Source organism: Macrobrachium nipponense, chromosome 9 (genome assembly GCF_015104395.2).
Source record: "Macrobrachium nipponense isolate FS-2020 chromosome 9, ASM1510439v2, whole genome shotgun sequence".
Classification (NCBI taxonomy): domain Eukaryota; kingdom Metazoa; phylum Arthropoda; class Malacostraca; order Decapoda; family Palaemonidae; genus Macrobrachium; species Macrobrachium nipponense.
Genome location: NC_061110.1, coordinates 87,045,714 through 87,065,713, shown reverse-complemented (window position 1 = coordinate 87,065,713; position 20,000 = coordinate 87,045,714). Strand labels below are relative to the sequence as shown.

General features: G+C 33.3%; 1 long non-coding RNA gene across 1 annotated transcript in view; it reads right to left on the bottom strand.

Moving 5' to 3' along the window:
- The window catches only part of LOC135218326 (uncharacterized), a 132,411-nt gene extending 118,171 nt beyond the window's left edge, over positions 1-14,240 (bottom strand). Inside the window, exon 1 of the long non-coding RNA XR_010315288.1 lies at positions 14,059-14,240. This is a non-coding gene — a long non-coding RNA (uncharacterized LOC135218326). The remainder of the gene's footprint in view (positions 1-14,058) is intronic.
- Positions 14,241-20,000: the final 5,760 nt, after the last annotated feature.

The window sequence follows — 20,000 nt, the reverse complement described above, 5'->3', positions numbered from 1 at the left end:
TTTTATATCATGACTGTGAAAAGAAGGAAGAAAGAAATGAATATGATGAGTTTGTATGTGTGGGCGTTTCTATATGTGCTGAATTCATATCCTGTTTCTTTTCTTTCTATGAGTATGTCTAAAAAGGACAGTTTATTATTGTTGATTTTTCTAAAATGAACTGGATATTGTTATCAAATTTATTGAGTTCATCTAGAAAAGTTTCTATTTAATTTTCCTCACCTTGCAGAAAAGCAAAAATATCATCCACATATCTCCACCATCCTTCAGTTTTAAGTTAGGGACATTAACATTAGGGACTAGATTAGTTTCGAAGTATTCATATAATAATAATAATAATAATAATAATAATAATAATAATAATAATAATAATAATAATAATAATAATAATAATAATAATAACAATAAAATCCTGGTAGTAGCATGTCTAAAAATGAAGTATCAAATCCACTTATGTATATGAACATATACTCAAAAGATAAAACTGTACAGATGGCTTCCCTAAACCGAACCAATTCTCGAAAGCTATCTGTACAGTGTTATCATTAAATATATATACATATACATAACTGTGGATTAGTTTTCCCAATAATAATAATAATAGTAAGGTCAACATCCGTTTTAAAAGAAATACCATCAGCTATTGTCTGTCTGTCACTCGCTGTTGCTGGTTTTTATTGTGTCAATAAAAGCGCCGTTTTCAAACGTCCCAGGCGCTAATCAAACCGCTGCCAAGTTTTCCCTGCCTTCTATATTTTGGGAGGGACGTGTCAGTCAGTTTGGCCCGTGTCCAACTGGTTCTTCGTCGCCTTCGTTAGATTTCCGGCTAAATGAAAAGTTTCTGTCTCCTGGGAATTTTTTTTTCTTTTTTTATTTTTAATCAGGAGTTTCACTGTTTCTATTCCCTGATTAATATAGATTGAACAACTTTCTGTATTCGTTATTGTATTTATTTTTTTTTTGTGAATGTTGATTGGATACACGTGTGACTGAAGTGAATTTAAGCTGATATTTGGAGCTTAACAATTTTTTGAGAGTTGGAGGTGGGGCGGGGGTTAGGGCGATCTGGAAAAGACGACGAAACTAAGATAAAAAAAAAAAATTCTTTAATTCAGTTAAAATCCTTCTGATATTTTTTTCAGTGGTTTCACTTTCAAAGTGTATATAAACATATATATATATATTATATATATATATATATATATATATATAATATATATATATATATAAATAAAATATATATATATATATATATATTATATATATATACATATATATGTATATATATATATATATATATATAGTATATATATATATATATATATATATAGTATATATATATATTATATATACTCACATTTCACAAACACACACACACACACACACACACACACACATATATATATATATATATATATATATATATATATATATATTTATATATATATATATATATATAAACATGTGTGTGGTGTAGTATATCTGCATTAGAACGAAATGAATATTAAATTTTCCCCCCCCACCCCTTAACTTTACAAATTTCTGTACCCTTCCTCGGTACCACCAGAGTTATTTCGTAAACGCCAATAACTTCTGAATTGAATTAGGAACTTGACAGGTTATGGAGAACCGCACGTAACTTAATTATAACAAATGTTACTGATGAAACGATTTCTGGTGAACTTCCCTTGTCTACTTTTTCATATCTCCCTGAAAGACTAATATATACTGACACATCACCTTATCATAAGAGATTTTAATGTAATCGTCTTTCCTCCAGTTCATATTTAAATATATATATAATTAATATATATTATAATATATTATATATATATATATATATATATTATTTATATAAATATATATATTATAATATATATATATTATAAATATATATTATAATATAATATGTGTGTGTGTGTGTGTGTGTGTGTCTGTGTTGTGTGTGTGTTTGGTTACACACATACGATATATATACATATATTGTCTGTGTGTGTGGTGTGTGTGTGGTGTGTGGTGTTGCGTACACACATACATATATATATATATATATATATATATATATATATATATATATATATATATATATTATATATATATATGTGTGTGTGTGTGTGTGTGTATTATAAGGTATTTTGTGTACACACATACACACACACACATATATAAAAGTACTATAACATCAGTTTGTTAGCTAAGAAGATAATACGATAGTAAGAGAATTATGCTTATATTCAACAGAGAAACGTGATTCTAAATATAAAGCAGTGTTACGGAAATAGTTTAAATACGAGGTTTATTAGGGGAAGAGACATAAATTAGAAACCTCATTAGGCAACTTAAGGGAATCTCTGTATGTTGAAACTTATGAAAGAAAATTGTCTATTGTTGGTATATTCATATGATTAATTCATCACGTGCCGTCGACTATTTATTTTTTGATGTGACACGAATTGTCTTGATGAACGAAATCCCAGAATGGAAGTTAAAGGCTTCAATCTGTGTCTATTCTGTAGTTATTCCTGTTTTATTTAACTGAGTCTCATCTTATTCTAGGCCAAAATCAATGTATAAATCTCCTCTCTCTCTCTCTCTCTCTCTCTCTCTCTCATGTACATTTGCGTATTTACACGAATGTGCCTTCTGGTCTTTAAAAGGTAAATTTACACAATATAATATTACTTCTAACATTAGGAGAGAGAGAGAGAGAGAGAGAGAGAGAGAGAGAGAGAGAGACCGTAAAACTCATTTTAAGATATGTTTCCTTAAAACTGATGGTAACCAAGATAAGAAAACATGAGCAGCTTCAAACGTTAAAAAAAAAAAAAAAAATTGTCTGAAAAGATGTGAAGACATATCCTTCTCAACAGTGGCAAAAATCCCATTTAGGGAAGTAAGTGAAAGGGTCACCCAAAAAGGAAGAAAAAATTAAAAAGGATATTCTCAAGGAAGCTAACTGTGGGTGTTGGGAGAGGTGTGGGGGGGGGGGGGGGGGGGGGAGGGGGGGGGGGGGGGGATGAATGGAAGATGTAGGCGAATGATAAGGGGAAAAAATGGTCTGAAACGAGAGACAATAAAAGGCTGGACCTTGCCTCTTTTTTTTTTTTTTTAGTCTCCTATTCCTTTCTTCTGTTCCTTCCTCTGCCTCCGTTTCATAGCATCTGACGGCGTGTTATCTAGACCAGTCTTTCCAGGCTAACAGACACAACAGGGAATATATATCATTCTCTCTCTCTCTCCCCCACGTGTAATATCCACTATCTGGAATATATATTGTCGTCTCTTCTCTCTCTCTGCCTCTGTGTTTGTTTGTGTGTGTGTGTGTGTGTGTGTGTGTGTGTGTGGAGTGTAATACTACGTAGTGGAGTATATATCATTCTCTCTCTTTCTCACTCTCTCTCTCTCTCTCATATCTAATAGTATATGGAATATATATCTAACTTTTTCATCCTCTCTCTCTGGCGTATAACAGAACTACATGGCATACATATCCTCTCTCTCTCTCTCTCTCTCTCTCTCTCTCTCAAGTGTAATACTATATGGAATATATATCGACATTTTTCATCCTCTCTCTTTGGCGTATAACAGAACTACATGGCATACATATCCTCTCTCTCTCTCTCTCTCTCTCTCTCTCTCTCTCTCTCTCTCTTCTCTCAGTGTGGAATGTAACAGATATTAAATGGAGTATATATCACTTTTTTGTAACTCTCTCTATCCCTTTGCCGTTTAACTACAAAAGATACATCATCTTCTCTCTCTCTCTCTCTCTCTCTCTCTCTCTCTCTCTCTCTCTCTCTGTCATCTAATGGAGGCTAGCAAGCAGCTCCCACTTTGTGGATAATGAATTCGGTGCATTTACTCAGGAAATGCATATACACATCCCGGTTTCGTGTTTGATGTATGTACGCGTAGTATTTCCCATAAGGAACATATTCAGTAACCCTCAGATACAAGACATTGACGGGTACATAATCCCCCTTTCCAAACGCGTTCCATAATGCTCGGGTAACATCTGACCTTCTGCCAACTCCTCCTCTTCCTCCTCTCTCTCTCTCTCTCTCTCTCTCTCTTCCTGCATGTAAAGCATGCATGATTTTCTGTGAATTCCTTTCCTTTCTCTCTCTCTCTCTCTCTCTCTCTCTCTCTCTCTCTCTGTGTAGCATATGGTACATAAGTTATATTATAGTCCTTTACCTCTCTCTCTCTCTCTCTCTCTCTCTCTCTCTCTCTCTCTCTCTTCAATGGGTGTAACAGATGCTAGTACATGGAATAGATACTTATCCTCGCTCTCTCTCTCTCTCTCTCTCTCTCTCTCTCTCTCTCGCTCAAACTCAAATTGGAATGGGGGCGATTGGCCTCATTGTAGAGCCAAGTGCCTTACACACAATGGAAGAAGAAAATTCAGACTGTTTTGAGTTTCCAGAACTCGGTACATATACTGGAAATGACACTCCTGGCTCGAACTCTGAATACCAGAAATCATTTGAACCTTTCAGCAGAAATAACAGGGACTGAGATGAAGCAAATGCGCGCTCGCGCGCGTGTGTGTGTGTTGAAAAAGTAATGGGTGGCATATGGCAAAACAATTTTATACATTTTAATGTTAATATATGTTTCTTTGCTGGAAACCGACCTATCATAGGGAGCAAAATCACTTTTACATAACAAATATTATTCTTATATTATTATTATTATTATTATTATACTTATATTTTCTTATTATTATTATTATTATTATTATTATTATTATTAGGGAGTAGACCTTCTCTAAGGGCTGTAGCATTAAAAATAGCGGCTGTTTCTACGACATTCAATTTATATAAAGTCTTCTCTATTCTTCTTAATATCTTCTTTTCATCAGAGCTTGAAACGTCAGAGGTAATAAAGCTGAAATAACAAGAAAATTTTTCATGTCCTTTGATAATTTGATACATCAACTACATTTTAATTGAAAGAAGATAATAAGAAGAATAGTGAAGACTCTATATAAATTGAATGCCGTAAAAACAGCCATCATCATCATTATTATTATTATTATTATTATTATTATTATTATTATTATTATTATTATTATATGATTTATTCTTATTAATTAATCGGAAGATAAACCCAATTCATATGGAAGAAGCCTACAGGGGCTAACAACCTAAAAGTCAAGAATATGGTGTTCTTTTGACCATTAACTTGACATTCAATCTTCCAAAGTATATGGTGTTCATTTAAAAGAAGTTACAGAAGATAGTAGGAAATACAGAAAAAAGATATCGACTATGAAAGGAAAATAAAATTTAATAAACTCATCGATAAATAGCTAAAAATATAAAGAAAGTCATTTAGATAAAAGGTAAATCGTTTTGGGGTAGATTTGCATTGCATCTTCAACTATGAACTTTTGATGCACTAATTGTACAACCTCCTCTGGGAGACTATATATTCCAAATGTATCACCTAATGACTCGTTTAATGGAACCCTACGGCACCATTACTACAATTGTTGTCAGAATTACAATTCCTCCAGCAAAGACTTTTAGAGTTTGGGGTAACCTCGTTTACAGGACGCATAAATTATTCATTACATACGACATGATAATAAATGTAGCCTTGTGTACGTCGCCTTAGCCTTTATGGCTTAAGGGCAAACACTGTTTCCAGGCTGTAATTGTTCCACCAACATTGCAATGTCATATATTTTGGCTGCCAAAGTAAACTGTCATCTTGGAATGGTTTAATTGTCGATGCTGGAAACAAAGAAAATTTGTTTTTGTTTAAGAAAGAAAATGTTAATGTCACTGGGTGAATTAAGCTATCAACTGGAGGCCGTATAGTTTATTAAATGCTTTGGAAAGAATGTATACAACATTTATGATATATAACTGAGATTTATTAATTTGTTCTTTTTTTTCTTTATTTTAATAAGCAAGATCTCTTCCTTCTATTTCTCCTTTTACCTCCTGTTGCTTCTGTCTAATGCATACCATATTATTTGGAAACTTGAATTTCGAGTCATTGGTCCCTTTGGTTGGATTGTTCCATATGAATAGGGTTCATCTTCTGAATAATAATAATAATAATAATAATAATAATAATAATAATAATAATAATAATAATAATAATAATACGAAAAATGAAACCATAAACCACATAGCAAGCGAATGCCCGGCTTGCACAGAACCAGTACAAAAAGAGGCATGATTCAGTGGCAAATGCCCTCCACTGGAGCCTGTGCAAGAAACATCAGCTACCTTGCAGTAATAAGTGGTACGAGCACCAACCTGAGGGAGTCATAGAAAACGATCACTCAAAGATCCTCTGGGACTATGGTATCAGAACGGATAGGGTGATAAGTGCAAATAGACCAGACGTGACGTGATGACAAAGTCAAGAAGAAAGTATCACTCATTGATGTCGCAATACCATGGGACACCATTAGTTGAAGAGAAAGAGAGGGAAAAAAATGGATAAGTATCAAGATCTGAAAATAGAAATAAGAAGGATATGGGATATGCCAGTTGAAATCGTACCCATAATCATAGGAGCTCTAGGCACGATCCCAAGATCCCTGAAAAGGAATCTAGAAAAACTAGAGGCTGAAGTAGCTCCAGGACTCATGCAGAAGAGTGTGATCCTAGAAACGGCACACATAGTAAGAAAAGTGATGGACTCCTAAGGAGGCAGGATGCAACCCGGCAACCCTATCACAGACCTCGAATTGGAGGTCTGTGATAGAGCAAAAAAAAAAAAAAAAAAAAAAAAAAAAATTAAATAATAATAATAATAATAATAATAATAATAATAATAATAATAATAATAATAATAATAATAATAATAATAATAATAATGTCTTTCGGATGAGGTTATTAGGACAAGCCTATCTCTACTATAGCACCGCCCACCGCATTCAACTAATTACCATGTACTACATCGTCTGCTAAGGTTAATATAGGCACAATGACTTTGAAGGAAATATGACCACAGTCTTTTTCTCTCTCTGGACCTGAACGCTGAGTTACGCGGATCAAAATTAAACACTGAAGTACCTCATACGATTATGACAAATAACCTACTTTCAGTACCGTTTTGTATAATGATGATAAGAAACGCGTTCTTCGCCACGAGCGTTCTGAGAATACAACCGTATCATAAACACAGCGTTTCTTCTCTAACCTTAAATAGCGTAGCAAGCATATGAACGCAACTCAAAAGAAACCAACGTTGAATGAGGCTAATTTTCCATTGATAAAACCCTTTGTCTCCATCTGGCGAAACCTTGACAAGCGAGCGAGCGATTAATCTGACCGGGAGCGAATAAAAAAAAAAAATCATTTCAAGCATTTCAAAGATCGTTCTGGATCTCTGGATCCCCTAAAGGGCGTGGGTTAGTCTCTGTTTGCAGATTGAGAGGCCTGGCGCCGTCGATCCGTGTGCACAGAGATCTCGCAGTGAAATCCTCTTTCTCTGTGATCTCGTAGAGTTATCCGTCAACAGAAGGATCTGGATATTAATCCTCCGATGAATTCTGGTAGGGGTGGAAGGTGGAATATATTCTTTGATGCATCGAGCATCATAATAGCGAAGGATTTTCGACGCTTTTATTACAAATAACAACAACAACAACAGCTTTCGGGATAAGAGGGACTGATGAATAAGATAAATGAACGCATTGTTTCCCTTCAGAATTCATACAAAGTTTCATTCAAAGGTGTCCGTTTGAATAGCAAACGGCAGGTAATTGACAGCGATCCGTTTTGAGCCTTAATAAATGCTCTTATAGCTACCTGGAAAATTTAGACTATTTGTAGAAGACTGGATGCGTTCTGGCAATGCAGTACTTGTTGAATTTTAATTAACTAACCTCCTCATTTACGGATAAGCTATGTTTCTGGATTGACAGCTAATCTCTAATGAAGTATGTGCATTTACGTATATTTCATACTTAAATGCACATATTGAGAGACATTTATCTACAGATTTTTCTATCATTTGTCTATGCAATTAGAGATTTCTCAATATTTGTTTATTTATTTATTATTTTTTTTTTTGCATTTATAATAAACATTATTGCTAATATCCTGTCGTAACGCACAAACATTATATGTAGATATCCCATCGTTTCTGTATATGTAAATGGAGATAACTTAATATTGTTTTTTAAATTTCAAATAAATATTACTGCTAATATTGACCCATGACATAGAAAAAATATAAGTAGATATCCTATCATTTTTGTACGTGAATGGATATACCAGGATATACCATAGTATTTGTTTTTACAATTATGATAAATTTTATTACTAATATCCAGCCAGAACAAAAAAATGTATATGTACGTATCCTACAATTTCTGTACGTAAATGAAGATATCTTAATATTTTTTTTTTTTTTACATTTCTAATAAATATTATTGCTAGTACCCAGCAAGATCATAAAAACGCCCGGAAATAACCTTTGTCACAACCCAACAGGCAATATGTACAATACCCTCACTCACTCACAGGGAATTTATGGCGTTACACGCAGTATTGATAAAACCATTGCAGTCGCAGAGGCAATATTTAACCTGTAATTATGACGGTGGAATGAATGGATATTACACCGGATTTATCGCTCTCTGGTAAATTATTGCCTTAGCACTCTCCCCCCCAACCCCGCAATCCCCTACCCACTGTCCCTCCGTTCGTCTCTAATCCAGAGAATACTTCTGTATAAACTATCCCTCTATGATGGACGAGGCCCCGTTCGTTACGTTCGAATGTTCGGTGACGGAAAAGCATTAACAACGCTAACCCTTGGTTCCGGATCTATCTGTGTGAGAGCCGTGTAATGGCGAGGTATTATAGAGATATAGATCTCTTAGTGGCCTTTGATTATAGCGTGAGTCCCTGTTATCTGGGCGTTTCGTTCGTCGTGTGAAGAGGGAGTGACGTAAAAAAAAAAAAAAAAAAAAAAGCATTTGTCTGTTTTTTAAAAGATTGGACCAACTTGATTTTTAAGTCAGGGAGACTGTAGCTTCAAAAGAATTATATATATATATATATATCTATATATATATATATATATACTGTATATATATATATATATATATAGTATATATATCTATATATATATATATACATATATATATATATATATATATATATATATATATATATATATATATATATATATATATATATATATATACACACCCACCCACTCACACACTATATATATAAATTATATATATATATATATATATATATATATATAATATATATATACACACACACACACACACACATATATATAGATATATATATATATATATATATATATATATATATATATATATATATTATATATAATATATATATATATATATATATATATAAAATAATTTTAAATATATATATATATATATATATATATATATATATATACTATATATATCTTACAAGTGTCTTATCATGTCTTGCTTGGAGACAGACTGAGCTGTAGGGGAAGCTTTCTTGAATGAAGGAATTTGATACGTAAGCATTTTAATCAGGGAGACTGTTCCCGTCTGTCGTTCAACGGCAGCTTGGGGTGTGTCAAGTATGTACATTCGTTTGTACGGATGTTACAGGTCTAATCAACCAGGGCACTTGCAAGAGGCACATTCTTTGGTGAGATGAAAGAGGTTGGTTTGGTACAGGCGGCCAGGTGTCGGGAGAAAAGACCCCCATCTTAAAGGTATGGGCACATATTTTGTAGGACTTAGAAAAACCATTACTTTGAAAAGAGAGAGAAGTGTGAAATATTCTTTTTCTTTTACTTAAGATTACTTGAAAAGAGTGATGTGTTTGAAGTTTATCTTTTGTTTATCCTTAAATTCTTTATTACAGATGGGTTCTATTTCCATGGTATTAGAGACGGGATTCTCTACCTGACTAATACAATGAAAAGATTGACATTCTGGTCTGGAGGGGGGTGAATTTTCTTAGTCAGGAGGGTAGAATGATAACTTAATAGTTTTCTTTGTGGGCAGACTTGAGTTTTGTACTTACATGATCTTAATAGCCTAATGACATGTTTGCAGACAGAGGGCACCATTGACAACAGGTAAGGGTTTTCAATTTGTGTAGTTTTAATAAAAGGGTGGTTAGAGTGGTGGCAGGCAGTTTAAAAGGCTTTTTATATATTTTATAAGCTGTAGGTACGCTAACGAAGAGACTAGTGACTAGTTAGACATAGATGTTTTTTTGGTAGGAAAAGGGGTTATAATCATGTCACAGGCAACTCGGGGATCTTTTTGCTGATTCAATGGGTTTGGTATTGAGAGGCTGTGCATCTCTCTGGCTCAGTCAGTGTCGGCCATTTTGTGATTCATGAAAACCAGTGTTTTAAAACGTGAAAGGGAAAAGTTTAATTTTCAACATATTAAAGTGTTTCACGAGTGTGGAAAAGAGGTTACGCATATTTGCGGTGCGTATACCAATTCGGTTTCTAGTCATATGAAGATGTGAGTGTATTTTCAAGCTTTCTTTCTTATTTTCTTCTTTTTGACTTTTATTTTTTTATATCTTTTTTTTTTTTTGTTGGTGGCGAATTTACTTGAGCGGAGTTTTTTGTTGCGAGTCACACCCTAGAGAGAGAGAGAGAGAGAGACGAAGTGTTGGTTTCGCCGGGTTGGATTGCTTCATAAGCGTTTTGCATTTTTTTTTTCTTTTTCTATCCCCTCCCTATTTTTGTTGTTGTTGCTTTTGTGGGATGATATACTGGGCATGGGGCGCGTTTGCTTTTTGTTATCCATTATTTGGGGGAAAATTTGTATTAATTTTTCTTGATTGGGTTTTGTGTATATAAATACATTGATGTTATTGAGATCAGGGAATCTTATAGAACAAAAGAGCTTTTGGAAAGGAGAAAGATGGCGGATACTAAGAGTACCACAACGCTACTACATCACGTAACGAACGTGAGTGCGGGCGTGAGTCCTTTCAGAGGGATGGTAGATGGCGTTCTATCACAACCTGTACAAATTTTCATTAAAGGGGTGAATGATTATTTAGCTGGAAAGAATATAACAGATGATATAGAGGCATTTAGAGAGGCAAAAGCTTTGCTAGATTTCATTAGGGGAGATCTCTCCCATCGTTGCAGGAGTTTCCAATTTACAAAATGTCGTACCTGGACGGATTTGACAAGCATTTATAAACTACGGAATGACGGGGACTAATAGCCTACGAAGGGCACTAATAGTCAACATAGTTCAAACTTTTTGATGCAGTGGCGGATTGGGTAGGAAAATTGAAAACAGGAAAATGGGTTTGTTACAGGGAGTAATGTCTCTCTTGAGAACATTCATAAACTGATCTATTTTTCCCTGCTCTTGCACGTTGTACCAGATGCGATAGCTTTGATGAAAAGATTGAACCTACTTCAGACGAAGAATTGCTTTATGCCCAAATTGAGAAACATATGTCTAAATGTCCCACTGTAGGTAGTACAATATATATGAATATATATATATATATATGTATATATATTATATATATATAGATATATAATATATATATCTATATATATATATATATATATATATATATATATATATATATATATATATATAATATGTGTGTGTGTATAAACAAGGGAAGGGAGGTAAAGGGGGGGGAAGGGGGGAGGGAGGGAGGTAAAGGGGAGGGAAGGGAAGGGGAGAGGGAGGGTAGGGATGGGATTGGAAGGGAAGGGAAAGGGGAGGGGGAAGGGGGAAAAGGGGAAAGTTAAGGAGGGAGGGGAGGGGAAGACGAAAGGGGAAAGGGAAAAGGGGAGGGAGGGGGAAAGGGTGGAGGGAGGGGGAAGGGAAGATAAAAGGGTGGGGGAAGGGGAGATAAGGGGAAGGGGAGGAAAAGAGCGAAAAGGAAAGGGGGTAATATGAATAGGGAAGGGGAAAGGGACGGAAGGGAGAAGAACAAGGGGAAGGGGAGAAAAAGGGAAAGTGGAGGGGAGGGGAAAAGGAAGAGATAAGGGAAAAAAAGGGAAATGGAGGGGAGGAGAAGGGGGAAGGGGAGAGAAAGGGGAAGTGGAAGGGAGGGGAAGAGGAAGGGGGAAGGGGAGAAAAAGGGGAAGGGGAGGTGAGAGAAAGGAGTTAAGAGAAGTCACATAGTGTAATATTTAGCTCACGTAAATAACAGAAATAATCAAATAGAAACGGAAACAAAAAACAAGTGTAAAAGAAGAAAAAAGAAACAATAAATCATTTCTTCCGTCTCTCTCTCTCTCTCTCTTGCAAGAATATTACTTAATTGCTAAAATATTTCCAGTTAAGCAAGCCTATGCTATTGGCTCCCTTGCAATATTTTAGTATTGACGTATTTGCAATGAGTCCAACTACCCATAATAACAAGCAAGAATATATGTAAATAATTTTTCATTATAAAAGTTGTCGAATTATCACTTTTATTTAAAGATAAAAAAACTTGACGAGTCGTAACAACAACGAAAGGAAACTTGGCAAGCAAACACTAGGCCTATACACCTATGCCAGTTGGTTCTGCAGGCACTTTAGCTGTTCTAACCTTCTTTTAAGGGAAATATCATTCAATATAAGTTCTGATTACTTTATTGTGATAGTTTTTAATTCAATCGTTCCTCATATCTTTTGAAAGTTACTTAGAAATTACTTTGATAGCCTGTCTTGTAGACAAGTCGAGATATGTTAAAACAACCTAAAACCTTCCTACCTTACTGACTAACCACTAGCATTCGTTGTAATGCGAGGACGCTATTTTGTATATATCGTTTCATATATTACGTAAATGATGCTCTGATTTCGAAATGAAGTCGACATTGTGATAATATGCAAGCTGACAATAGAGGACATTAACCTAACCGACCGCCCATAAGACACATACCAGACTAGCGGGAATTATGGGTAAAATAAAATCGCCATCTTTCGCTTACGTGCGAAATACCACACTGTTCGTTTATCTCTTCAGTGACTCCGACGTTCATCTTCAGAAGTACGAGTTGCACGACGCACTAATTATAGATATAATTAACGAAAACTGGCGGCAATAATACGCTGAAAATATAAGATATTAACGGGCGAAGACAACCGACTGGCCACTATACTCTGTTTTTTTTCATCTGTCCATCCGCCAGTGGTGTTTTTGTATGGTAACACTGCGTCCCGGGCTTGAAATAGTTACGCTGTGTAAGTTTTAGTTTTAGGTAAACTAAAGGATATCTGGTTGTACATTTGCAACTGAAAAGTGTTTTAATAATTTACTGTATGCGAATTACACCGTTAATATTCGAAATAGGATATTGTTATTATTGTCGAATGTAAGCTGCCTTTTCGGGGTGGTGAATGGAACAGCCAGACGCAAATTCCATCAAACAGATGCTAAACCAAGTTACATCATATCGTATCTGGCTGAAACGCACTTTATAAAAATTAACAGTACATACTGATATACTTACGTATAATGAAGTAATACGTTGACATCTTGCCGTAGTGAACAGCGAGAGAAGCAATTTTTCCCGCCACTGCGTCTGGCTGTTCCATTCAGCCACCACCCGAAAAGGAGCTTACATTCAACAATAATAACAATAACCTATTTCGAATAATAATGGTGTAATTCGCATACAGTAAATTATTAAACACTTTTCAGTTGCAAATGTACACCCAGATATCCTTTATTTACCTAAAACTTACACCGTAGCGTAACTATTTAAAGCCCGGGCCGGGACGCAGTGTTACCATACAAAAACACCCCCAAGCCGGATGGACAGATGAAAAAAACAGAGTATAGACATGCCAGACTATCGGGGAATTATGGGTATAATAAAATCGCCTTCCTTCGCTTACTTGCGATATATCACTATTCGCTTATCTCTTCAGTGATTCATACGTCCATCTTCGCAATTACGAGCGGCACGACGCGCCAATTATGGATATAATTAAGGAAAACTTGCGGCAATAATACACTGAAAATATGATATTAGCAGGGGAAGACAACCTAGACTGCCCACAATTACATGCCAAACTAGCGCGGAATTATGGGTAAAATAAAATCGCCATCCTTCGCTTACCTGCGATATATCACTGTTCACTTATCTCTTCAGTGATTCCTACGTCTATCTTCGCAATTAGAAGCGGCACAACGCACTAATTATGGATATAATTAACGGAAAACTGGCGGGTTTGAAGACGGGCACCACAAGTCTCTATGTTAGTTCGGCCTCTGGCCGCCAGAGCAACGCCACCCCCCCCGGCGGGAGAGCAATGCTGTGGACGAAAAGACGAACCTCGGAAGCCAGCCGCCATTATTTTCGTCGATTATTTTTATAATAGTGCTTCGCGCGGGTTACGATTGAACCGTCAAGACGCGGGAATCGTTCGAGAGACGACTGAATCGTCGTATTTCATAGGTAAGCGAAGGATGACGAGTTTATTTAATTAACCGATTAATTCCGTGCTGGTGTGACTCCCGTGTCTCGAGAGCTGTCGGTGTGTAGGCTTTCCCTCTTAACATTTATGTATTTTAACGTATTATTGCTGCATATAATCACAATGGCGATTTCATTATTGAATCAGAACATCATTAACCTAAAGTCTGTTACTTGATGTAGATATAAATAGTCTTGCTCGTTGTTTAAAATGCTTAGGTAATAGGTTTACGTAGGTTTAAAGGTCTCTGGTTGTGTCGAGAAGCTTATAGCTTTTTAAACACTGATTCACAAGAGCACCAGCTGTATTTCGTCAGTAATTTAAGACTCTTCTGTATGTAGGCCTACAGGTACATTAATCTTTTATATGCCACATGATATAGAGCACGAAATCTTGCTCGTTATTGAATAGCTTACTAATAAGTAGGTCTATAGGTCTAGTGGTTATGTCACCGTCTCTCGTCTGTTGGAGAACACCAGCCAGTCACCAGCTGCATTTTGTCTGTCATTAAGAATTCTTTGCTGTAGTGAGGCTTATAGGTACAGTCTGTGCCATCGGTTTGTCATTTCTAGATATATCAAAGCAGCTTTGGAGTTGTTTAACGAAATGCATTGAATCGAACTGTCCAGCACATAGCACTACATAGTAGGTATAGTACTATACATTTGTATCGTTTTCTTCTCTCGTTTAGTTATAATATAAGTATGTTATTCTGTCAAAGGTAAGTTAATCTTACTGTACAGTATGCCTCAAATTGAGGCCTAATGCGTTTCCGCAAGCATTGGTTTATCGAAAGGTTTGTAACGACGTTTAGCGATGAACGGATTATTTTCCTGCCCTTTTCGGCGCCATGTGAACCAACCAAAGACAAGAAAAGGATTAGAAAATTCATTTGTTTTCATTCTAAGGCCTTGGCCTGTTATTTAAATTTGTTGAATAAGAACTACCATAATAAAGCAAATTTCATTTATTTGGAAGAAGGAAAGAATATTTAAAACAGATATCGATTGAGTCAGCATAGGCCTAGCGTTTGGTTGGCCGATATTCTTTGCCTAATAGTTATTGTTTTCATAAGCCTTTTTTTTTTTTTTTTTTTTTGTTTTTTTTTTTTTTTTTTTTACTGACGTTATGAATTGATATAACGCAAAGTAATTACTTTATATTTTTTTTTAAATTACGCTGTATACTTGAATTGAGGTTTAATGATATAGTGACCAATGATGATATTAAACGGAGTATTATAATATATATAATATACTATATATATATATATATATATATATATATATATATATATATAATATATATATATATATATATATATATATATATATATATATATATATATATATATATATATATATATATATATATATATATATATATATATATATATATATATAGTATATATATATATAATATATATATATATATATATATATATATATATATATATATATATATACTTTATTTTAGCAATGTCCAGGGAATGCTTTTATTTAGCCAATTTGGGTTTAAGGTTTGTTAGAATCTTCTTTTTAGCACACACACACACACACACACACACACACACACACACACACACACACATATATATATATATATTATATTATATATATATATATATATATATATATATATATATTATATATATATATATATATATATATCTAATAAAAGGAGCCCATAAAAACACCAAAATGTTGAGAGAAAGGTACTATATTTCAGAGACTGAAGAGAGAGACAGCAGTCTCTGAAATATAGTACTTTTCTCTCTACATTTTGGTGTTTTTATGGGCTCTTTTATTAGATGGAATTCTGTTGTTACAGACATTATTACCAGCATCTATCCCCCCATAGTACTATATATATATATATTATATATATATATATATATATATATATATATATATATAGTATATATATATATATATATAGTATATATATCTATCATATTTGTAAATGCCAAATAAAAGATTTCTACAAACCCTTAAATTCAACAGTAAACTGGCTAAAATAAAAACATTTCTTGGACATCGCTACAAAAAATAAAAAAAGCTTAATTTTCTGTCAAAAAACCATAAAGCTACTTGATTTCGGGAAGGTGGAAAGGTACCTTCCACTTAATTAAATCAAGGTGAGACGAGTTCCCCTCTTCGGTATCAATTTGTCGAGACATTCTGTGGGGAAGTGATTATGGAGAGAGAGAGAGAGAGAGAGAGAGAGAGAGAGAGAGAGAGAGAGAGATAATTGAACACGTGATGCAAACAAAAACCACTAGATGTTACATATTTCACTCAAGATCGGAAATTCTACATTCGGTTGCATTACAATTGTCGAAAATGAAAGTATTTCAAATGGAATTGGTTGGCTTGATTAATTAGGTGGTTTTTGAAAACGTTATAGCAATACATGCTTGAGCATATATATATATATATATATATATATATATATATAGTATATATATATATATATATATATATATATATATATATATATATATATATATCATAAAGATATATACATACATATATATATATATATAGATATATATATATATATATATATATAGTATATATATCTATATATATATATACATACTATATATATATAATATATATATATATATATATATATATATATATATATAAAATCTACATATAATATATATATATATATCTATATATATATATATATATAAAATATAAAAATCTACATATATAGATATATATATATATATATCTATATATATACTATATATATATATATATATATATATATATATATATATATATATATATATATATATAATATAATATATATTGCTACTGTAAAAATGCATATTTCCCCTCTTTGACTGTATAAAGTATTGTGTATAAGAAGATTTTGCAACATTTTTTTCAGATTCCTAGACAGCTTACAGATAGGATGTTGATTTCGTATTACATAATTTATAAAAAGAATATATATAACATGGAATGTAGAAAGAGAGACAATATCTTTGTCTGTTTAAAGCTAGAGTTGTTTTACCTAATCTCTCAACACGTTTGATTAGGGACCTCGAGTCTTCATTGTGTTTTGGGATTCTGTCATCATGTATGATAAGGGACTTCTGCTTCGGTCGATCGAGTCGAGTACATGTCTTTTTAACAGACTGGTCTCGTACGTGTATGTCTTTGCCGAGAGCCACATGCAGATTACACATTTCTGTGTAAAGTTGTGTCAGATTTTCTAAGCTTCTGGAAGAATTGTTGCCCAAAACGTTTTGTGTCATCCCCCGTCCAGCTTCCGTAAGGGAGAAGTTTTTCATTCGGGCGTAGATTCTCAAAGCAATCACATCTCTCTCTCTCTCTCTCTCTCTCTCTCCCTTTCTCTCCATCGTCTAGCACTATTGATTTTAAAGTAACATAACGATTTTGTACTTATTGAATGGTCACTCGTAATTTGTAAATTTCAGATTTGATATTTCTTAGTTTATTTAGTGTTATATAGTGTTTTTTTGTGGAATCTGAAAAAACATTGTTCTGTAACAGCACCTGGTTTTGTGAAAGTGTGAAACAAGCCTGCAGCAAAGAAAGAAAGTAGTTGGTATACCAAAAAGGTAAAGTGTGTTATATTTTTATTAGTTGAAACTAATAACTGATATGAACAGTGGTTAACTAATAACTAATGACTTATGGTTACTAAAGTTTGGTAAAAATTAATATCTAATAGTTACAGTGGTTTGAGAGAAACTATTTATATTTTTACACATTGCAAATTTTTGTGTTTTGTGTTTGTTTATTTTTTGTGCATTTATTCACTTTCTTATTGAAGTGTGTGTTTTTATTTGATATTCTGTGTGATCAATACTTATTTTCAAATTTTGGGTATTTTCCACATTTTTCTGTATTTGCATTTGCATTCACAATTTAATTAACTTAGTGATTTTCATTAATTAATCATTGCACATTTAATTAAATTCAACACTTGTGAATTAATTTGCATTTACTTAGAATTCTTTTCAAGTTTTATTGTTGTTTAGGACTTGTGAATTAATTTCCAAATTTCAATTATTGCCTAACACTTTTGAATTTTGATTGAATTAATTTTCTTGAATTTTGTGGTAAATGAATTTTGATTTAATTTTATTTAATTGATTCAAGAATTAATTAAACTTTACTTTGTTTTCAAGTAACAGTAATTTTCCCTGATATTGTGATTTTCACTTATAAATTTTTAGTTTAATAATAAATTTTTTTATTTAAAATTTTTATAAGTCTTTTCATTTCTAATCAGTATAATTGTAATTTGATTATATTGATGTTAGGTAGAAACATAGTGGTAATTGATCTGTTTTCCTTCAATTAACTTGAAGTGACTTAGAACCAGGGAAGTATTTAGACTTCTGAAATCAGGGAAATACTTAGACTTTTAAAGTTGTTGATGGAGTAATGCCCTTTGATTAATTTAATTACTCACAAGATTACCTCACACCTGTTTTGATGAACTTAGTCTGATTTTCTGCAATACTGGTAAGTTGTTAAGGGATCACTGTTGCCTTTAGAGTATTCAGTCGTTTAGTACCTGTGATGAGGGTTCAGGTGTCTGGCTTTTGTGAGGTATCAGTTAATGAATGGTAAGTGTAGTAACCAGATACTTGGCACTTCGTCACAAGATCATATAATCTATATATATATATAATATATATATATATATATATATATATATATATATATATATATATAATATATATATGATTAGACCAAATACGTATTGGGCGCCAGCTTTGATCTTAAGTGAAATCACTCTCCAAAAAAAACATTTTAAAAGTCGGGGTATATAAATTTTAAACAGGGGTGTTTTTATTCAAAAACGGGGTAAAAATAAAAATTTTAACAGGGGTGTTTTTTATTCAAAACGATAACAGCAGGCAATCAAGGTAGCTCTAAGCATAAGAGGCTTTTTGAGACTTTTAATCTCAAAACACATTAAGGGGCAGTGAGTTTTTTAGCGAGCTGAAAGGTGAAAAAGCGCCTTTCTCCAAAACTCGCATTTTCAAAGTCAGAACTTTGTGTGATAAGTCATGACCAAGATTCTGAAAGCCAGAGATTCTAACTGTCGCTGTTTCCTTTATACACACGCACAACACACACACACACACACACACACACACACACATATATATATATATATATATATATATATATATATATATATATATATATATATATATATATATTATATTACTTACGCATACATACATACACCCACACACACACACACACACACACACACACACACATATATATATATATATATAATTAAGAGAGAGAGAGAGAGAGAGAGAGAGATCCATATAAGGATTTCCCTGAGAAGAAGGGAAATTAAGCAATATTAATTATAATGACTCCCAAGTCAGTATTATAACATCAATTATTATAAACAGCAACAACTTTCCACAGTGAAATAGCTGACAAAGAGAGAGAGAGAGAGAGAGAGAGAGAGAGAGAGAGAGAGAGAGAGAGAAAAGAGAAAACAGCGTTGGGGTTTCAAGAACAAGAGTTTTGAAAGAGAAACGATTGCAAGAGACAGACCCAAGGTT